General features: G+C 42.0%; 1 long non-coding RNA gene across 1 annotated transcript; it reads right to left on the minus strand.

Moving 5' to 3' along the window:
• Positions 1–15,919: 15,919 nt before the first annotated feature.
• On the minus strand, positions 15,920–20,106 carry LOC123167482 (uncharacterized). Its single transcript, XR_006483935.1, has 3 exons — positions 18,651–20,106; positions 18,480–18,530; positions 15,920–17,908 (listed from the first exon to the last, which is right to left on the minus strand). It is a non-coding gene; the product is annotated as an uncharacterized lncRNA (long non-coding RNA).
• Positions 20,107–20,311: the final 205 nt, after the last annotated feature.

A 20,311-nucleotide genomic window follows, 5' to 3' on the forward strand; every position in this document is an offset into this window, starting at 1 on the left:
GGTGGATGAACAGTAGCCCGTGGAGGCTGGAGGGGGTCGACGGTGGAGATGAACAGTAGCCCGTGGAATCCCGTTTTGCGGTACGCCACAGCCCTCCCGATGAACAGGACCCTGTTTCGACCGTAGCGCTCCAACACAAGTCCGTTTCCTCCGTTTTGCGGTATGCCACACCCCTCCCGATCAACAGGACCCCGTTTCGACCGCAGGAGGTCCGTTTCCTCCGTTTTGCGGTACGCCAGACCCCTCCTGATGAACAGGATCCCGTTTCGACCGTGGCCGGTCGAACACAAGGCCGTTTCCTCTGTTCTGCGGTACGCCAGGCCTCGTTTCCATCGGTTGTTCCGTCCAAGCCCTCCCGATGAACACGACGACGCATTCCTTTCCGACCCAGCCGGTTGGCTCCCCATGAACACGACGACGACGCAGTTTCTCCGTTCCGACCCAGCCATGTACACGAGCCCTGGCCGTACGTATGCGCAAGTAGGCGTTCGAGACCCAGCCCATATGTACGTATGTGGCCGTATTTTCTTTCTTGCACACTGCCGCCGTACGTACGTGTACATGCTACGTGCGCGCCTCTACTACGACACGTGCGCGCCTCTACATCGACCAGTATGTACGTAGACGTTCGCGACCAGAATGACAATGCTACGTACGCTTCGACCAGGTGGGTCCCGACTGTCAGGCACTTCCTTGCGTGCGAAGATGTGGCTAGTGGGTCCCAGCAGTCAAGGGGGCGAATCTTTTTTTTTTGCCCGGACGCACTTCCTTGCGTGCGAAGATGTAGCTGGTAGGTCCCAGCAGCCGAGGGGAAACGTTTTTTTCACGAAATATGGTGGCCCGTCCGGTGGGTCCCTGCTGTGGAGGAATCATTAATTTCCGCGTAATAAGGAGGCACTTCCTTGCTGCGGCCGTGGACCCGGCTGTCAGCCTCTCCACGTATAGTCCACGTCCGACGGAAGCCGTTCCTTGACCACGTTGACCATGCCGCACCGAGAGCACCAGAGCAGTGGACGACGGCGAGGCCTAGGAAGGGGATGACGCGGAGCCGGGGAAGACGCGGCAGTGGATGCCCACGCGTAGAGGAGTATGAGGGTTCACTGGTTCGTTGCCGTGTGAGGCTGCCGTCGCCGCAAAATAACAGGGGGTGTGGGTAAGTAGAGGGATGGCCTGGCCAGCGGTGGGAGTAGTAGGGGCGGTGAGGCCTCCGCGGCATCGCAGCCGGCCACGGGAGGCAGGAGCACGAGGCACGACCGGCGCTGGTTTGGGCGGCGGGAGCCAGAAGACCAGAGGTTGAAGAAGCACTACGGTCATTGGATGGACATCGTACGGTCCCCTATACTTGTGGGTCATCATGACTCTTTTCTGGCGCCGTTGCCGGGGAGTGAAGCGCCTTTGGTAGGTGGAATTTGGTAAGGAAAATTTTATATAGTGTGCTGAAATTTACTGTCACTTGTTACTATGGAAAGTAATCCTCTGAGGGGCTTGTTCGGGGTATCTTCACCCCGACCAGTAGAGAAAAGAGTTACTCCTCAAACTACTGAACCTACTGAACCTACTGAAAATGAAAATGTCTACTTTGAAATTCCTTCGGGTATGGTAGAAAAACTGCTAGCTAATCCTTTTGCAGGAGATGGAACATTACATCCTGATGAGCACCTAATATATGTGGATTATTTAAGCTTGCAGGTATGCCCGATGATGTTATCAAGAAGAAGGTCTTCCCTTTATCTTTGAAGGGAGATGCATTGACATGGTATAGGCTATGCGATGATATGGGGTCATGGAACTACAAACGATTGAAATTGGAATTTCAACAGAAGTTTTATCCTATGCACCTTGTTCATCGTGATCGCAGTTATATATATAATTTTTGGCCTCGCGAAGGAGAAAGCATCGCTCAAGCTTGGGGGAGGCTTAAATCAATGTTATATTCATGCCCCAATCATGAGCTCTCAAGAGAAATGATTATTCAAAAAATTTATGCTCGGCTTTCTGATAACAATCGCCCCATGCTCGATACTTCTTGTGTTGGCTCTTTTATGATGAAGACTATTGAATTCAAATGGGATTTATTGGAAAGAATTAAACGCAACTCTGAAGATTGGGATCTCGACGAAGGTAAGGAGTCAGGTATGACAGATAAGTTTGATTGTGTTAAATCTTTTATGGATACCGATGTTTTTCGTAAATTTAGCACTAAATACGGACTTGACTCTGAGATAGTAGCTTCTTTCTGTGAATCTTTTGCTACTCATGTTGGTCTCCCTAAGGAGAAGTGGTTTAAATATCATCCTCCCATAGAAGTAAAAGTAGCTGCACCTATTAAAGTTGAAGAAAAGACTATCACTTATAATGATCCTATTGTTCCTACTGCTTATGTTGAGAAACCACCTTTCCCTGTTAGAATAAAGGATCATGCTAAAGCTTCAACTGTAGTCAACAAAAGTAATATTAGGACACACAAACCTCCTAAGCAAGTTAAAGTTGAACCTAATATTGTTATGGTTAAAGATCTCTTGGCTGATAATATTGATGGGAATGTTATTTATTTCTGCGATGAAACTGCTAGAATTGCTTCCTTCTGCTAAATATAAACATAGACCTGTGGTAGGCATGCCTGTTATTTCTGTTAAAATAGGAGATCATTGTTATCATGGCTTATGTTATATGGGTGCTAGTGCTAGTGCAATACCTATTGACTTATACAGAGAAATTATGCATGATATTGCACCTGCTGAGTTAGAAGAGATTGATGTCACGATTAAACTTGCCAATAGAGATACTATATCACCAATGGGAATTGTTAGAGATGTTGAAGTCTTGTGTGGGAAAACTAAATATCATGCTGATTTTCTTGTTCTTGGTTCCCCACAAGATAGCTTTTGTCCCACTATATTTGGTAGACCCTTCTTGAACACTGTTAATGCTAAGATAGACTGAGAAAAGGATGTTGTTACTATTGGTTTGAGTGATATGTCTCATGAGTTTAATTTCTCTAAATTTCGTAGACAACACCGTGAAGAGGAATTGCCTAGTAAAGATGAAATTATTGGTCTTGCTTCTATTGCCGTACCTCCTAGTGATCCTTTAGAACAATATTTGCTAGATCATGAAAATGATATGTTTATGAATGAAAGAAAGGAAATAGATGAAGTGTTCTTTAAACAGGGACCTATTCTGAAACACAACTTGCCTGTTGAAATTCTAGGGGATCCTCCTCCACCCAAGGGTGATCCCGTGTTTGGACTTAAACCATTACCCGATACTCTTAAATATGCTTATCTTGATGAAAAGAAGATATATCCTGTTATTATTAGTGCTAACCTTTCAGAGAAGGAGGAAGAAAAATTATTGAAAACTCTGAAGAAGCACCGTGCTGCTATTGGATATACTCTTGATGATCTTAAGGGCATTAGTCCCAGTCTATGCCAACACAAAATAAATTTGGAGAAAGATGCCAAACCAGTTATTGATCACCAACAACGGCTGAATCCTAAGATGAAAGAAGTGGTAAGAAAGGAAATACTAAAGCTCCTTGAGGCAGGTATAATTTATCCCGTTGCTGATAGTCAGTGGGTAAGTCTTGTCCATTGTGTCCCTAAGAAGGGAGGTATTACTATCCTTCCTAATGATAAAGATGAATTGATCCCTCAAAGAATTATTACAGGTTATAGGATGGTAATTGATTTCCACAAATTAAATAAAGCTACTAAAAAGATCATTACCCCTTACCTTTTATTGATCAAATGCTAGAAATATTATCCAAACATACACATTTTTGCTTTCTAGATGGTTATTCTGGTTTCTCTCAAATACCTGTGTCAGCTGATGATCAAGCTAAGACCACTTTTACTTGCCCTTTTGGTACTTTTGCTTATAGACGTATGCCTTTTGGTTTATGTAATGCACCTGCTACCTTTCAAAGATGCATGATGGCTATATTCTCTGACTTTTCTGAAAAGATTTGTGAGGTTTTCATGGACGATTTCTCCATTTATGGATCCTCTTTTGATGATTGCTTGAGCAACCTTGATCGAGTTTTGCAGAGATGTGAAGAAACTAATCTTGTCTTGAACTGGGAGAAGTGCCACTTTATGGCTAATGAAGGTATTGTCTTGGGTATAAAATTTCTGAAAGAGGTATTGAAGCTGATAAAGCTAAAGTTGATGCTATTGAAAAGATGTCGTGTCCCAAGGACATCAAAGGTATAAGAAGTTTCCTTGGTCATGCCGGCTTTTATAGGAGGTTCATTAAGGACTTCTCAAAAACTTCTCGGCCTCTGACTAATTTATTACAAAAAGATATACCATTCGTCTTTGATGATGATTGTGTAGAAGCATTTGAAATACTTAAGAAAGCATTGATCTCTGCGCCTATTGTTCAGCCGCCTGATTGGAATTTACCTTTTGAAATTATGTGTGATGCTAGTGATTATGCTGTAGGTGCTGTTCTAGGGCAAAGAGTTGAGAAGAAATTAAATGTTATTCAATATGCTAGTAAAACTCTAGACAATGCCCAGAGAAATTATGCTACTACTGAAAAAGAATTCTTAGCGGTTGTATTTGCTTGTGATAAGTTTAGACCTTATATTGTTGATTCTAAAGTAACTATTCACATGGATCATGCTGCTATTAAATACCTTATGGAAAAGAAAGATGTTAAACCTAGACTTATTAGATGGGTTCTTTTGCTACAAGAATTTGATTTGCATATTATTGATAGAAAGGGAGCTGAGAACCCCGTTGCAGACAACTTGTCTAGGTTAGAAAATGTACTTGATGACCCACTACCTATTGATGATAGCTTTCCTGATGAACAATTAAATGTCATAAATGCCTCTCATACTGCTCCATGGTATGCTGATTATGCTAATTACGTTGTTGCTAAATTCATATCACCTAGTTTCACATACCAGCAAAAGAAAAAGTTTTTCTATGATTTGAGACATTACTTTTGGGATGACCCACATCTTTATAAAGAAGGAGTAGATGGTGTCATTAGACATTGTGTACCTGACCATGAACATGAACAGATCCTACGCAAGTGTCACTCCGAAGCTTATGGAGGACACCACGCTGGATATAGAACTGCACATAAGGTATTGCAATCCGGTTTTTATTGGCCTACTCTCTTCAAGGATGCCCATAAGTTTGTCTTATCTTGTGATGAATGTCAAAGAATTGGTAATATTAGTAGACGTCAAGAAATGCCTATGAATTATTCACTTGTTATTGAACCATTTGATGTTTGGGGCTTTGATTATATGGGACCTTTTCCTGCCTCTAATGGATACACACATATTTTAGTTGCTGATGATTACGTTACGAAGTGGGTAGAAGCTATTCCAACTAGTAGTGTTGATCATAACACCTCTATTAAGATGCTTAAAGAAGTTATTTTTCCGAGGTTTGGAGTCCCTAGATATTTAATGACTGATGGTGGTTCACATTTTATTCATGGTGCTTTCCGTAAAATGCTTGCTAAGTATGATGTTAATCATAGAATTGCATCTCCTTATCACCCACAGTCTAGTGGTCAAGTAGAATTGAGTAATAGAGAACTCAAATTAATTTTGCAAAAGACTGTTAATAGATCTAGAAAGAATTGGTCCTAGAAACTTGATGTTGCATTATGGGCCTATAGAACTGCATATAAAAATCCTATGGGTATGTCTCCGTGTAAAATGGTTTATGGAAAAGCATGTCACTTACCTCTCGAACTAGAACATAAGGCTTATTTAAAGAGCTCAATTATGATTTCAAACTTGCCAGTGAGAAGAGGTTATTTGACATTAGCTCACTTGATGAATGGAGAACCCAAGCCTATGAGAATGCCAAATTGTTTAAAGAAAAAGTTAAAAGATGGCATGACAAAAGGATACAAAAGCGTGAGTTTAATGTAGGTGATTATGTATTGCTATACAACTCTCGTTTAAGATTTTTTGCAGGAAAACTTCTCTCTAAATGGGAAGGTCCTTACGTTATCGAGGAGGTCTATCGTTCCGGTGCCATAAAAATCAACAACTTCGAAGGCACAAATCCGAAGGTGGTGAATGGTCAAAGAATCAAACATTATATCTCAGGTAATCCTATAAATGTTGAAACCAATGTTATTGAAACCGTAACCCCAGAGGAATACATAAGGGACACTTTCCGGAACGTTTCAGACCCCGAAAAGGAATAGGTATGTGGTACAGTAAGTAAACCGACTCCAAAACAGTTCTAATGGCAATTTTTCTCTGTTTTGGAATATTTAGAAAAATAGAAAAATAAGAAGCATTCCGGGAGGGACACGAGGCCTCCACGAGGGTGGAGGGCGCGCCCTACCCCCTGGGCGCGCCCCCCTGCCTTGTGGGCACCTCGTACGCTCTCCGGACTCCGTTTTCTTGCATGATACGTATTTTGGTCAGTAAAACTTCATTATATAATCTCCCGAAGGTTTTGACCACCGTACCACGCAATTATCCTCTGTTTGTGTTTTGAGCTGTTGCTGCTGCAGATTATAGCAAGATTTCTTCTCAAGAGTCAGTCGGGGAGAGCCGGGTGTCTCACCCGGCATCGAGATCAAGGACAAACTGCAATGCTGACCACTATGGGCCAGCAACGGAGGAAGAGATGGAGGCTGATTTGAAGAGGATAGATGACATGGAGGAGGACCAAGAAGTCACTTCTCGCTTCCGAGCTGGATTCACAATGGGGGAACTACAGAGCTCGGCTATTCCAAACTCGGTTATCCCTTCCAATGTTAGATTTCTTTCTTATGAAAATATGAAAGAAGTGTGTCACTTGTTCTCCCGCAGTTATGCAACACCCTTGGGTGCAAGGAGCTTTGGCTGTTACAAGAAAGCTTCGAAAGGAAATAATGGACCTCAAGCAGCAAGTCAATAAGCTCGAGGAGGAGAATCGTATCCTGAGGGGCATCATCGCCAAGAATATCACAACACCATCCCCGAAAAAGGAGATATAATCACATTGGTATGGGCACTTCCCTTGGCAACTGCCAAGCTTGGGGGAGGTGCCCCGGTATCGTATCACATCACACTACTATTTTTATCGTTTTTCTTAGTTCGATCCTTTTAGTAATATATTGATCTAGTAGAATAAAGTTTTGGTATGATCTAGTTTTGAGTTTTGCTTTATGATCCCTCTATGTAATCGAGTCCGTGAGCTATATAATAAAGATTAGTGTTGAGTCAAGGGCTTGGTTATCTTGCTATGATCTTGAGTGAATAAAAGAAAAGAGAAAAGAATAAAAAGAAACAAAGAGATCATATTGATCTTATGGAGAGTAATGACTTCACATATAAAGAGTATGATGATTAAAAGTTGTTGAGAGTTGACAAACATAGTTTTGGTCATCGTTGCAATTAATAGGAAGTGGTAAAGAAAGAGAGGTTTCACATATAAATATACTATCTTGGACATCTTTTATGATTGGGAACACTCATTAAAATATGACATGCGAAAGAGTTAATGTTGGACAAGGAAGACAACATAATGGGTTATGTTTTCTTATATCTGAAATAAAGTATATTGTCATGGATCATCCAACATGTTGAGCTTGCCTTTCCCCCTCATGCTAGCCAAATTCTTTGCACCAAGTAGAGATACTACTTGTGCTTCCAAATACCCTTAAACCCAGTTTTGCCATGAGAGTCCACCATATCTACCTATGGATTGAGTAAGATCCTTCAAGTAAGTTGTCATCGGTGCAAGCAATAAAAATTGCTCTCTAAATATGTATGATTGATTGGTGTGGAGGAAATAAGTTTTATACGATCTTGTGATGTGGAAGAAATAAAAGCGACGGACTGCATAATAAAGGTCTACGTTCTTTCGCATTAAGATTTTGTGCATCCAACCCTGAAAGCGCATGGCAACCTCTGCTTCCCTCTGTGAAGGGCCTATCTTTTATTATTACCTTCTACCTTATGCAAGAGTCATGGTGATTTTCACCTTTCCTTTTTACATTTTATCCTTTGGCAAGCACAGTGTGTTGGAAAGATCTTGATATATATTGGATGTAAGTTAGCATGCGTTATTATTGTTGACATTACCCTTGAGGTAAAAGGTTGGGAGGCGAAACTATAAGCCCCTATCTTTCTTTGTGTCTGATTAAGACTCCGTAACCACAAGTATTGTGCGAGTGTTAGCAATTGTGAAAGACAAAATGATAGTTGAGTATGTGGACTTGCTAAGAAGCTCTGACATAGACTCTTTCTGATGTTATGATAAATTGCAATTGCTTCAGTGACTGATATTATAGTTTGTTAGTTCTCAATAAAGTTTCTGATTCATACTTTGCATTGTGAATAGATTATTACTTGAGCATAAGAGATCATATGACATTATCCATATATGTTGCTGTTATGAGAATAATCATGATGCCCTCATGTCCGTATTTTATTTTATCGACACCTCTGCCTCTAAACATGTGGACATATTTATCGTTATCGGCTTCCGCTTGAGGACAAGCGAGGTCTAAGCTTGGGGGAGTTGATACGTCCATTTTGCATCATGCTTTTGTATCGATATTTATTGCATTATGGGCTGTTATTACACATTATGTCACAATACTTATGCCTATTTTCTCTTATTTTACAAGGTTTACATAAGGAGGGAGAATGCCGGCAGCTGGAATTCTGGGCTGGAAAAGAAGCAAATATTAGAGACCTATTCTGCACAGCTCCAAAAGTCCTGAAACTCCACGAAAGTTATTTTTGGATATAATAAAAAATACTGAGCGGAAGAAATACCAGAGGGGGCCCACACCCTGGCCACGAGGGTGGGGTCGCGCCCTACCCCCTGGGCGCGCCCCTGCCTCGTGGGCCCCCTGTTGGCCCTCCGGTGCCCATCTTCTGCTATATGAAGTCTTTTGTCCGAGGAAAAATCAGAAGCAAGCTTTCGGGACGAGACTCCGCCGCCACGAGGCGGAACCTTGGCGGAACCAATCTAGGGCTCCGGCGGAGCTGTTCTGCCGGGGACACTTCCCTCCGGGAGGGGGAAACCATCGCCATCGTCATCACCAACGCTCCTCTCGTCAGGAGAGGGCCAATCTCCATCAACATCTTCACCAGCACCATCTCCTCTCAAACCCTAGTTCATCTCTTGTATCCAATTCTTCTCTCTAAGTCTGGGATTGGTACCTGTAGGTTGCTAGTAGTGTTGATTCCTCGTAGTTGATGCTAGTTGGTTTATTTGGTGGAAGATCATATGTTCAGATCCTATATGCATATTAATACTCCTCTGATTATGAACATGAATATGCTTTGTGAGTAGTTACGTATGTTCCTGAGGACATGGGAGAAGTCTTGCTATTAGCAGTCATGTGAAATGTGTATTCGTTCGATATTTTGATGAGATGTATGTTGTCTCTCCTCTAGTGGTGTTATGTGAACGTCGACTACATGACACTTCACCATTGTTTGGGCCTAGAGGAAGGCATTGGGAAGTAATAAGTAGATGATGGGTTGCTAGAGTGACAGAAGCTTAAACCCTAGTTTATGCGTTGCTTCGTAAGGGGCTGATTTGGATCCATATGTTTCATGCTATGGTTACGTTTACATTAATACTTCTTTTGTAGTTGCGGATGCTTGCAATAGGGGTTAATCATAAGTGGGATGCTTGTTCTAGTAAGAACAGCACCCAAGCACCGGTCCACCCACATATCAAATTATCAAAGTACCGAACGTGAATCATATGAACGTGATGAAAACTAGCTTGACGATAATTCACAGGTGTCCTCGGGAGCGCTTTTCCCTTTATAAGAATTTGACCAGGCTTGTCCTTTGCTACAAAAAGGATTGGGCCACCTTGCTGCACTTTATTTACTTTTGTTACTTGTTGCTCGTTACAAATTATCTTATCACAAAACTATCTGTTACCTATAATTTCAGTGCTTGCAGAGAATACCTTGCTGAAAACCGCTTATCATTTCCTTCTGCTCCTCGTTGGGTTCGACACTCTTACTTATCGAAAGGACTACGATAGATCCCCTATACTTGTGGGTCATCAATGTGGCATCACTTTAGCAGTAGCATTGCTTGACTTGACTGCTGGCGTTATACTAACAGCAAAAAAGTGACAATAAGAGCATGGGAGGCCCATTCGGACAGTGGGCGCACCAGTACGATGTACCTCCACAAACGCATAGAGTGGTGAGGGAGGTATGGTTGCCTAGAGCAACAAATATCCAGGCAGCATATGTGGATTACGTCCCATTTTTGTTCTCTTTAGCCACCTTTTTCCTATGTGAGGACAACAAACCGATCGACCTGGTCATTCTCTATTGCGTTGTCATGCCTTTCTACCCTTCTTCAACCAAGAGACACGAGACTCGTTCCTTAGCTATTGATTTTCCCCTTTTCAACCTAGATGCGGGTTCGATGCCTACTCTCTTAGACAGTTCAGTCTCCCTTCCTTTCCTTATTCAACCCAGACATGGATTAGTCTGCATGAAGTAGGGTTTCCTTTAATATTGCAAATTAAGGTTTTCGTCTGCGTGACCAGCAGAGCAGAGGATAGCAAATTGGGAAGATGGTGGAGTGGAAAAAGATCCACATGCAGCGACGTGGCAGATGGGGCAATAGAACAAGGGTATGGTTCGAAAAGAGGTAGCATACCTGAGGGTCGGCGGGAAGTGGCTTTGCTCGTGGTCGTCGTCCTCCGCACGCACTACGGCAGCAAGTTTGGGGACGGAGGCCATCCCGCGTGGGCGCTAGGTCTGAGAGGACGGCCTTGTCGTCTGTGCGTGACCTTGCTCGCCGACGACGAGTGCGTCAACACTGCACGTCCTTTTCTTCCCCGGCAGATCTGTGACCACCGGTGAGGAGGGAGAGAGAGGCCGTCTTTTTTAGATCTGGAGAGATGGTGATAGTGTGAGAAGCAAGTGGGCAGCCCTTAGCAAGAAAGCTCTGAAGCTCCAGCCTATATATCTTTTTTATACTACTAGTACTAGAGGTGGAGTAGTGGTAGAGTAGTTTATATTTTCTCTACAAATAGTACCAGTTAGTCGTGCTTCAAAACTGAACGGCACGCCATTAAAAAAATAAAGTCGAGAAATAATGCGGCACTTCGGGCCAACGCGGCCAGATCGCATTTTGCATGAGAAATTACACACCATGTTTCGTTGACATGTGGTCCCGTTCCAACATGTCAGTGAGACGACGGTGAGTCCTTTTGTGCAATTTCCGAAAGGACGTGTAGGCCGGGGCGCCTCTTCGTGTACCATGGCAAACTGGCAACCGTCCATCGACTCTTCGCCTTTCCCTCTCGATTTGGAACTGCTGTCTCACGCTCTTCCTCCCTCCTCCATTTGCCTTCACCCTTCCTTCTGCCATTGTTCGATCGTCTTCTCCATGGAGGGAACAAGCTGGAAACGACCCCGTTATTCTAGCCCCGATCTGAAAGATGACGTGGTGGGGGAACTCATTGATCGGTGCGACGTCATCACCTCGGCTAGCATGGCAGGTTCGTTCAAGACCATTCTCGACTCAACTAATAACATCATTACAAGGAACCCAAGTGTCCAAGAGCGGTTTGATCTCCCTTATCTTCTTTGCTATAAGCATGTTCGCATGGGCGCGGACGATGGAGGCCTCACCTTGTGCAAGTTGATGTCGCTTGGTAATGATACGTGTGATGTCAAGATGCCATCGCTTAAGGGTAAGGCCTGGGCTGGCGCAAATGGAGATTGGGTTGTTTATATTGGGTTCAATTGCGAGTGGGAACTTGTGAATGTGTACACTCGTCAGCGGATTCCACTTCCAAAAATCTCAGAGTGCCCTCAGGTTGAGCACACAAATGATCTACGTATGTTCAAATACGATCATGATGGTTGTCGTCTACGGAAGATAGCAATTTGTCGAGTTCCCAACCACTCTTGGAATTACAAGAACTATGAAGTTGTTGCTATCTTCGACAAGCTTGTTGCCATCATTACTGATTCCACGGTTCGTCCATGGATATTGCTCAAAAATCAGTTTCTGTACACGGATGATGAGTACTATGATGCAATTAAATACGAGGATCTTATGTTTGCTTCCACCACTCGTGGCACTGTTTTTGCATGGGATCCTCGTTGTTTCGGTACGTTTGTCTTCCACCGTAATTATAATTGTTTCATCCACATGCATGCGGGTTAGCAAGTTTCCCTTTACTTATTAACCTTCTTCTTGTGTTTCCAAGGTCCTGTGAACATTCCACCACCTATACTTGAAAAATTTTATAACCAAGGGGGAGATGACGATGGTGATGATCACGATCATGAGGACGAGCGGGACTTATATACTCAGTGGCGGCTGGCAACTAATTCCGATGGATCACCTCTTCTTGTCTGTATACAGTGCACTGAGATTGTTACTACTGAGGGAGCACGTGTTGTCTCCCATGGTCGCCCTCTCCGGACCTATTCCAACACCCGTTGCAGGGTATTCGGGATGGATACTAGTGTGCCAGCGCCAACACCTTCTCCCTGGTACAGTATTGATAGTCTTGGAGCAAACTCGCTCTTCCTTGGACCAAACTATCCAATGATGGTTAAAGGCGATCCAGCTGCTGTTGACACAACATTACTACCATTTATGAGAAGCAATTGTATTTATACCTCGGACATTGCGGTGGTTCCCCACCCTGCTCCTGATATATGCCGCTTCAGCCTGGATGATCAGTCCTGCATTGCTCTCGATATTGACAATAGCTGGCCCTTCCCAGAGCACCTATGGTTCAAAGCAAGCGTTTCCGACGCCAAGGATTGGTTGAGTTGAAGTTCATTTCATTGCTTGTTATTTGTTGTGTGATGAAAACTTCAGTATTTACTAGAATGTTTTGTTAGAAATAATCTATAATCCAACATATATCATCGTTGTCGTTGTGTGTTGATGACTTGTTGTATGTAATGAATGGTACATTTGCAAATGTGTGTCATAGACTCAATTTATGAATGGTTTTCGAGTCACTTCTTGGAGTGTGAGTACCGTAGTAGTATAGCCAGCATCCGGTTAGTATATGAAGTTGCCACATCACATAGAGCCAACCTAATATTGGAGTATCAGATCTCAGATGCCATGTGTACCAGATGAATGACTCCAAGTTCGACCACCGTGATGCTAGGTGTGAGCCGAGGAGCACTATTGGAGAGACCCCCCCCCCCTCATAATTTTCCTACATTGGTCGTTTGATTCATAGGGTAGAATGTTATAGGATTTTTTCCTATGAATCATGTTTTAATTGGCAATCTAGCATCCACTCCAACTTTTGTTTCACTTCCTTTGATCCTACGAAGAGAGTACTTGCTCTAAATGATGTGCTGCTGCAAGAGCCGCCTATATTAATTAACCATGCTCTAAAAAGGTGGACCAGCTTTGGCTATAGTAGTACTGTAGTAGGTTAGTAGGTGACGTTGCGCTTGGCTCTTCTTCTCTTTCAGAAGTCGAACAATAATGATGGTACTACTTCTTGCAATCTGACACCAAATGAACTGCTGCACGTCCACCGCTTGTAAGCAAAAGTTTCTCCTCGTGCTGCGAGCCACCGCGCACGCGTTGGCGAGGGAGAAGGTGTAGTAAGCAAGCTTCTCGTCGTTCTGCGAGTTGACGGGACACATCAAAGTTACGTATTTATTAGTACTCTCTTCAAAAAGGGCCGACCATGTCCATGGCTACCATCCCGTGCTCTGTCATTGAGTATGTGCACTATTCACGTGCCATCGAGGAGAAAAAATATTGCGTAGTACTAGGTGCCATCGAAGTGCACGACTCACTTAGGCACTGCATATCTCCATTTTCTTGCATGACAGGCCACCTTGATGCTAGATGTCCCGCGTGTCATGGAGGCATATAGTATGATTTTGTAAAATGGAGGCATATAGATGTCCCGCGTGTCGGCAACAGGATGAACAAAGCTCATGTCTTAAACGAAAGAGTGGAAGAACATAGATTTCCGACGACCGAGAAGGAGCTACAAACCTCGGGGTGGAGCGTCTGCACTCATAATATTTTATATTATTCAGCGATATAAAATCAACCAAATCCCTCCACGTTCCTATACCATTCTATAGTATGAGAATAACTTTGAACGTAAGCCATTGATTCACTCTATCCGATGGTCATAGTTGGAAAATCCAAACAAAACCAAGCATTGGATCAACTCTTTTTTCGAGATCAACTCTTTTAGCACTTAGATTGTTGTTGCCGCCCACCTAGCCCACCTATATATCCGCTCACGTGTGATGACCACAGGAGCTATCCACTCAGATTGTATGTTAAAAAAATAAAGGTCGATAACTAATGCGGCACCTCGGGCCAACGCGGCCAGATCGCATTTTGCACGAGAAATTACACACCATGTTTCGTTGACATGTGGTCCCGTTCCAACATGTCAGTGAGACGACGGCGAGTCCTTTTGTACAATTTCCGGAAGGACGTGTAGGCCGGGGCGCCTCTTCGTGTATCGTGGAAAACTGGCAACCGTCCACCGACTCTTTGCCTTTCCCTCTCGATTTGCAAGTGCTGTCGCACGCTCTTCCTCCCTCCTCCATTTGCCTTCACCCTTCCTTCTGCCATTGTTCGATCGTCTTCTCCATGGAGGGAACAAGCCGGAAACGACCCCGTTATTCTTGCCCCGATCTGAAAGATGACGTGGTGGGGGAACTCATTGATCGGTGCGACAACATCACCTCGGCTAGCATGGCAGGTTCGTTCAAGACCATTCTCGACTCAACTAATAACATCATTACAAGGAACCCAAGGGTCCAGGAGCGGTTTGATCTCCCCTATCTTCTTCGTCGTGACCCTGCTGACTGGCGCGGGGACGAGGGAAGCCTCGCCTTGTGCAAGTTGATTCCGCTTGATAATGATACGTATGATGTTAAGATGCCATCACTTGAGGGCAAGGCTTGGGCAGGCCCAAATGGAGATTGGGTTGTTTATATTGGGTACAACTGCGAGTGGGAACTTGTGAATGTGTACATTCGTCACCGGGTTCCACTTCCAAAAATCTCAGACTGCCCAGAGGTTGAGCACCCCGGTATTCTACGCACGTTCAAATACGATCATGGTGACTGTCTTATACGGAAGATAGCAATTTGTCGAGTTGCCAACCGCTCTTGGAATTACAGGAACTATGGAGTTGTTGCTATCTTCGACAAGCTTGTTGCCGTCCTTCGTGGTTTGACTGGATGGATATTGCTCTGCTAAATTAACCATTGTGGGATAAATTAAGGTACTTGAATATACAGGTTGTAAGAAAATGGAAAACTTAGATTGAAAGGTCGAACAGGAGGAACACGATCAGGAGATCCATACATGCATGTTTGAGTAGATTGTATCGGCTAAATCAACTTATCATGGGGTAAAATAATGTAGCGGAATATATATATGATGGTTGTTGTCAGCACCGTGAGATGAAATCATCTACATACACATGATGGTTGTTGTAATTGGGAATTCAGATTGAAAGGTTGAGGTAGAGCACGTAATATAGCTGATGGATTGATGTAGTTGGAAAGAGAGATTCAAAGGTTGGAGAGGAACACGATTAGGAGACTTGAGAGAACACTTGATTTGAAGTAGAAAAACCGCATCCAGCGGCCATTGGCAGGAGTGGCCAAGTAGAGGAGTCCACGGAGATATTATTCGGCAGATATTTTTCATTGAGATGGCAGAGTATTTTTATTGATGGAGGATTTTACGGGCAATCAGCGGGATTGTGGAATTTGTTTTCCTTTTATGTCGGAGTTTTTGAAGGGATGGATGCTTTCTTTCATTTTTTTTAGAGAAACGGTTGGAGACTATATTAGTTCCACTATATTGGACGTGTTAGATGCCTATTTTTATGGGATGTAACCATCTATGTTCCGCAAGTTTTTTTTTAGGGGACTGCCTATTTAGCATTTTACTACTATTTTTTAATTCGGTAACATTCAAATTTCCTGACAAATAAACAAATGCAACATGTATGTCCAACTCCCCTCCCCCGGTAATTGTATGTTCTGTATTTCTAACAAAACGGGTCGGGCTAAACTCTGACCCAGTTTCAACTGAACCTAGAACACTTCTACTAAAGAGAACATCAGCCAAACAATGAGGGAGATCACAGGAAAATCACTCAAGAGACGATCCCCAGATCAGGGGAGCAGGAACACTTCTACTCCCACCCCAATTCTTCAACCCCTTCACCAGCTTCATCTCTTACATGGAAACACTGAGAAACAAAATCATCAGAGAAACTAAAGAATGTGTGATCGTTGGCAGTTGTGAAACTTTGTAATTACAGAAACTTTGAAGTCTATAATTACAGTGGCAAAAAACATGGTAAATACAAACCTGAGGTAGCTGAAAATCACACTGCAAACTCTGAAAAAGCATACAGCAAATACAAACAAAATATGCACATGATAGCATAGAAACAATAAAAATTGACAAATATTTAGTGTAAAGTTTGAAACGAAAACAAGGCTGCAAGTACCCAAAACTGGTGAACATACACTGTAAATTACCAAGAATTACAGTCCACATACACAGGAAATGGCACTGCAATTACCCAGGTAACTTGCAAAACTGGTGAACTACCACTGTAAAAACCTAGGAATTACAATGTAACCGCCCAAGAAAATCCCCTAGAAATTACACTGTACATACACTGTAAGTACCCAAAGACTTACAGTGTAAGTGACCAAGATTACAGTGTAAATCCCCTAGAAAATAAAGATTACATACACAGTAATTACACTGCAAGTGCCCACTGATTTACACTAGTAAAATTGATGAATTACAGTGTAAGTGACCAAGATTTACAGTGTAAATCCCCTAGAAAATACAGACTACATACACACTAATTCGCTGCAGGTACCCACTGATTTACACTAGTAAAACTGATGAGCTTACGCTGAATTATAGTGTACCAAGATTTACAGTGTAAATACCATAGAAAATACAGATTACATACACAGTAAATACACTGCAAGTACCCAAAACACTAGTAAAACTAAGGGCTTACACTGAATTATAGTGTAAAACCCCTAGAAATTATAGTGTAAGTGACCAAAAACAAACACTGTAATACCCAAGAATTATAGTGAAAGTGCCTACATTGTAAATACCCTTGAAAAATACGGAACACTCACATAGGGAATTGCACAAAAATAATGCAGGATTTGCAATGATGAACTTGTGCTGTAAAAACCCAGCAAAATACAGTGAAACTCCAGAGCTAGTCCACTATAATTTACGGTGATAGTTCCCATTATATTACACAGGGAATACCCAGCTATTTACAGCAAAAATAAACAAAGCACAACAGTGAAAGTACCCAGCAAATTTCATATATATCTAAACAGTTTGTTGCTCAATATTGTTAATATTGACATTTTCTTTTCAAATATGCCAGATGAGGAGTATGATGAAGACAGCAACTGAAGAGGACCTACTGAGATTGTCACAGGAAGAACTCATCCTAAATGTGAGTTACACTAGCAGAAACTATAGGAAGATGTTACATATATAAAAATATAAATGCTAACAAAAGTTACAGGACACATTTTCATTCACCGCTCTTCTACATTCCGACATTATATACAAGGTAAAAGCAAATTCAATTACCGCAGAGCTACCAATCTGAGTAAAGAACAACTATAAAAAATAAATTGCCCTGTTGCTTGCTGGTACACTCATGAGATGGGCCTACAAGGATGACTGAAAATAACGAGGAAAACTCCAAGACCAATGCAAATAACATCAACAGCGCAAGAATAGATAGAAATGTAAGTAGACATTGGAACTCTTATAAGACCTGAGAAAATAAAGCAGTAGCGTACATTTTAACTTACTCTGCAGACATTGGAAGAAATGCATGACGTAGCAACAGTAAGCGAAGACGGCAGAGCGGAATCTAATCCCTAGGAGACAAACCTGTTTTATAGCATGAATTTGGATTAGGAAGGCACACAAAAATTCAAAAACAAATACATATCATAGATGAAAGCTTTAAGAAAAACAAAACTGAAACAAGTGATTAAAATTGCAGGTGACTGGATATATTGATCCCACTACATCAGCAGGTAAAACAAACTCAAGCATGGACCACAATAATGGAGAAAGGAAAGAATCAGATGACTCGCATGAACAAGACGGAGACAATGGATTCCTCAATGAAGAGACATTGATATGTTCCTACAAAATAGAAGAAAAAGATAATAACTTGTAGTGGAAAATGACGAAGAAAATGGACTCACATGAACAAGATGAAAAAGTCATTGAAAAAGACTAATAACTTATACTGGAAAAAGCAGAAGAAAATAACTTGCAAAGTGCAAGCAAAAAGAAATGATAATAACATCAAAAGTACAGAACTACATCAGTCAAAAAATACTGTGGGAAATGTTTACATGCAAGGAAAATAAATCACGGAGCATTTTACTCAGATATAACTTTAGGAACAATCAAGGAGGACTAACCACCCCACAAAAAAAGGAGGACTAACCACATTCCTTCGCCCAGCAGATCATAATTTCCTCTTCAAGCATTTTACTTTCTGAAAAAACAAATAGACATTGGTCAACCTAAAAAAAGTAACCAGAAACAAAATTAACTACTATAAAGAAAGAAAAATACACTTGATTCATATAGAACTTCGAAAGGGCTTTGTCAATACCTCCTTCATCACCAGAAAGTTCTTGCAAAACAGTGTTAGATACATCCATTTGAGCAACAAGTAATTCCTGACAGAGGTAGTATTACAGTTGGTAAATCATAGAGTAATTGGGGAATTATGGAATTATGGAAAACATTAAAATGTAAATCAGAGAAAAATCCATTGTAATTCATGAAAAAAAGATGCATGAAAATTACACAACATGTACAGACAAAATGCTAAATAGAATACACAAGAATACTAAACCGAGATGATCTAACACAGAAAATAAGGAAGGAACTAGAAGAATTACAGTGCTAAAGCATTGAAATAACGCTGAAAAATCAGAGAAATCTAACTGACAAATACAATGATTTACATGGAAATGACACAGTAACTGTGCGGTATATTACAGTGTAATATAGCACAACTCAGAGGTAAATTTAGAGTGCAAATTCCTGGGTAAACTATCTCACAATTATAGAGTAAAAATAACCTAAAAAAGTTAAGAGACAAAGCATACAAACTACACAGTAAATTAGAGTTAAAATCCACAGTAATATTCTAGGGTATATTACAGTTAGTAAATTTACAGTGTAATCGGGGAATTATGGGACACATTACATTTTAATTCTGAGTTATCATCCACTGTAATTCATGAAAAATAAGAAGCATGCAGACCAAATGTTGAAGAGAATACTATCAACAAGGTACCTAAATTGGATACACATGCAGAGGGCGAGCCAGACCAATCCCCTGTAAATCTGCTACACAATAACATAGTAAAGCAAGCTAGAACACTTACAACTACAACAAAAATCACAAACCCTAACCCTACCAGATGGTAGAACTACACATGCAGAGGGCAAGCCAGGTGAATCAATACAAACAAAGACAATACTACCAGCAGAAATCACAAAGCCTAACCCTATGCAGATGACCAACATCTAAACAAATTTACATGAACGAACAACCTACCAGCGCCTCCACCGAGGGAATCAAAACAAGAACACCTAAAACCTAACAGGGGAAGCATATGAGCCAGAACTAACACACGAATTCATACATCTGACACGAGCAGAGGGGCATCCATGGGAAACTACACAAACTACAAGCAGAACCAACGGCTAAATCTACAAAAGAGCAACAAAAACGCATCAAAATACAACTACCAACAATCCCCAGATCTCGATCTAGAATCTACACCAACAGAGATAGGGCAAATCACACGAGAGAAGGGGGAGAGACAAGAACAACCAACCGGGCGAGCCCTAAATCGCACGAGAAAAGGGGGAGAGACAGGGCAAATCAAGCTCGAGCAGAGATGGATCTCGGACACGACAAGAACCCGACGGAATCGCCTCCTCTCCTTCGCCGCTCGAACGCCTCTACCTATCGCTCCCTCTCTGCCCCTCTCCGTTTTTGAAACAGTGCGCCCAAAATGAAATGGAGAAAAATTCAAAGGGGAGGAGGGAAGGAAAATGATTACCAAGGGACAATGGTCAATGGAAACAGGCTACCCAATAAATAAACCGCGCCCGACAACCACAGATCTCAGCACGAGATCAAACGGACAGAAAATTGAATGACGGCAAATTGAAAAACACTCGAGTGTAAAATAGCAAATCCATTTTTTATGCAGGCTTTTACGAGCAACCAGTAGGATCGTGGATTTTTGTTTT

Source organism: Triticum aestivum, chromosome 7D (assembly GCF_018294505.1).
Source record: "Triticum aestivum cultivar Chinese Spring chromosome 7D, IWGSC CS RefSeq v2.1, whole genome shotgun sequence".
NCBI lineage: Eukaryota > Viridiplantae > Streptophyta > Magnoliopsida > Poales > Poaceae > Triticum > Triticum aestivum.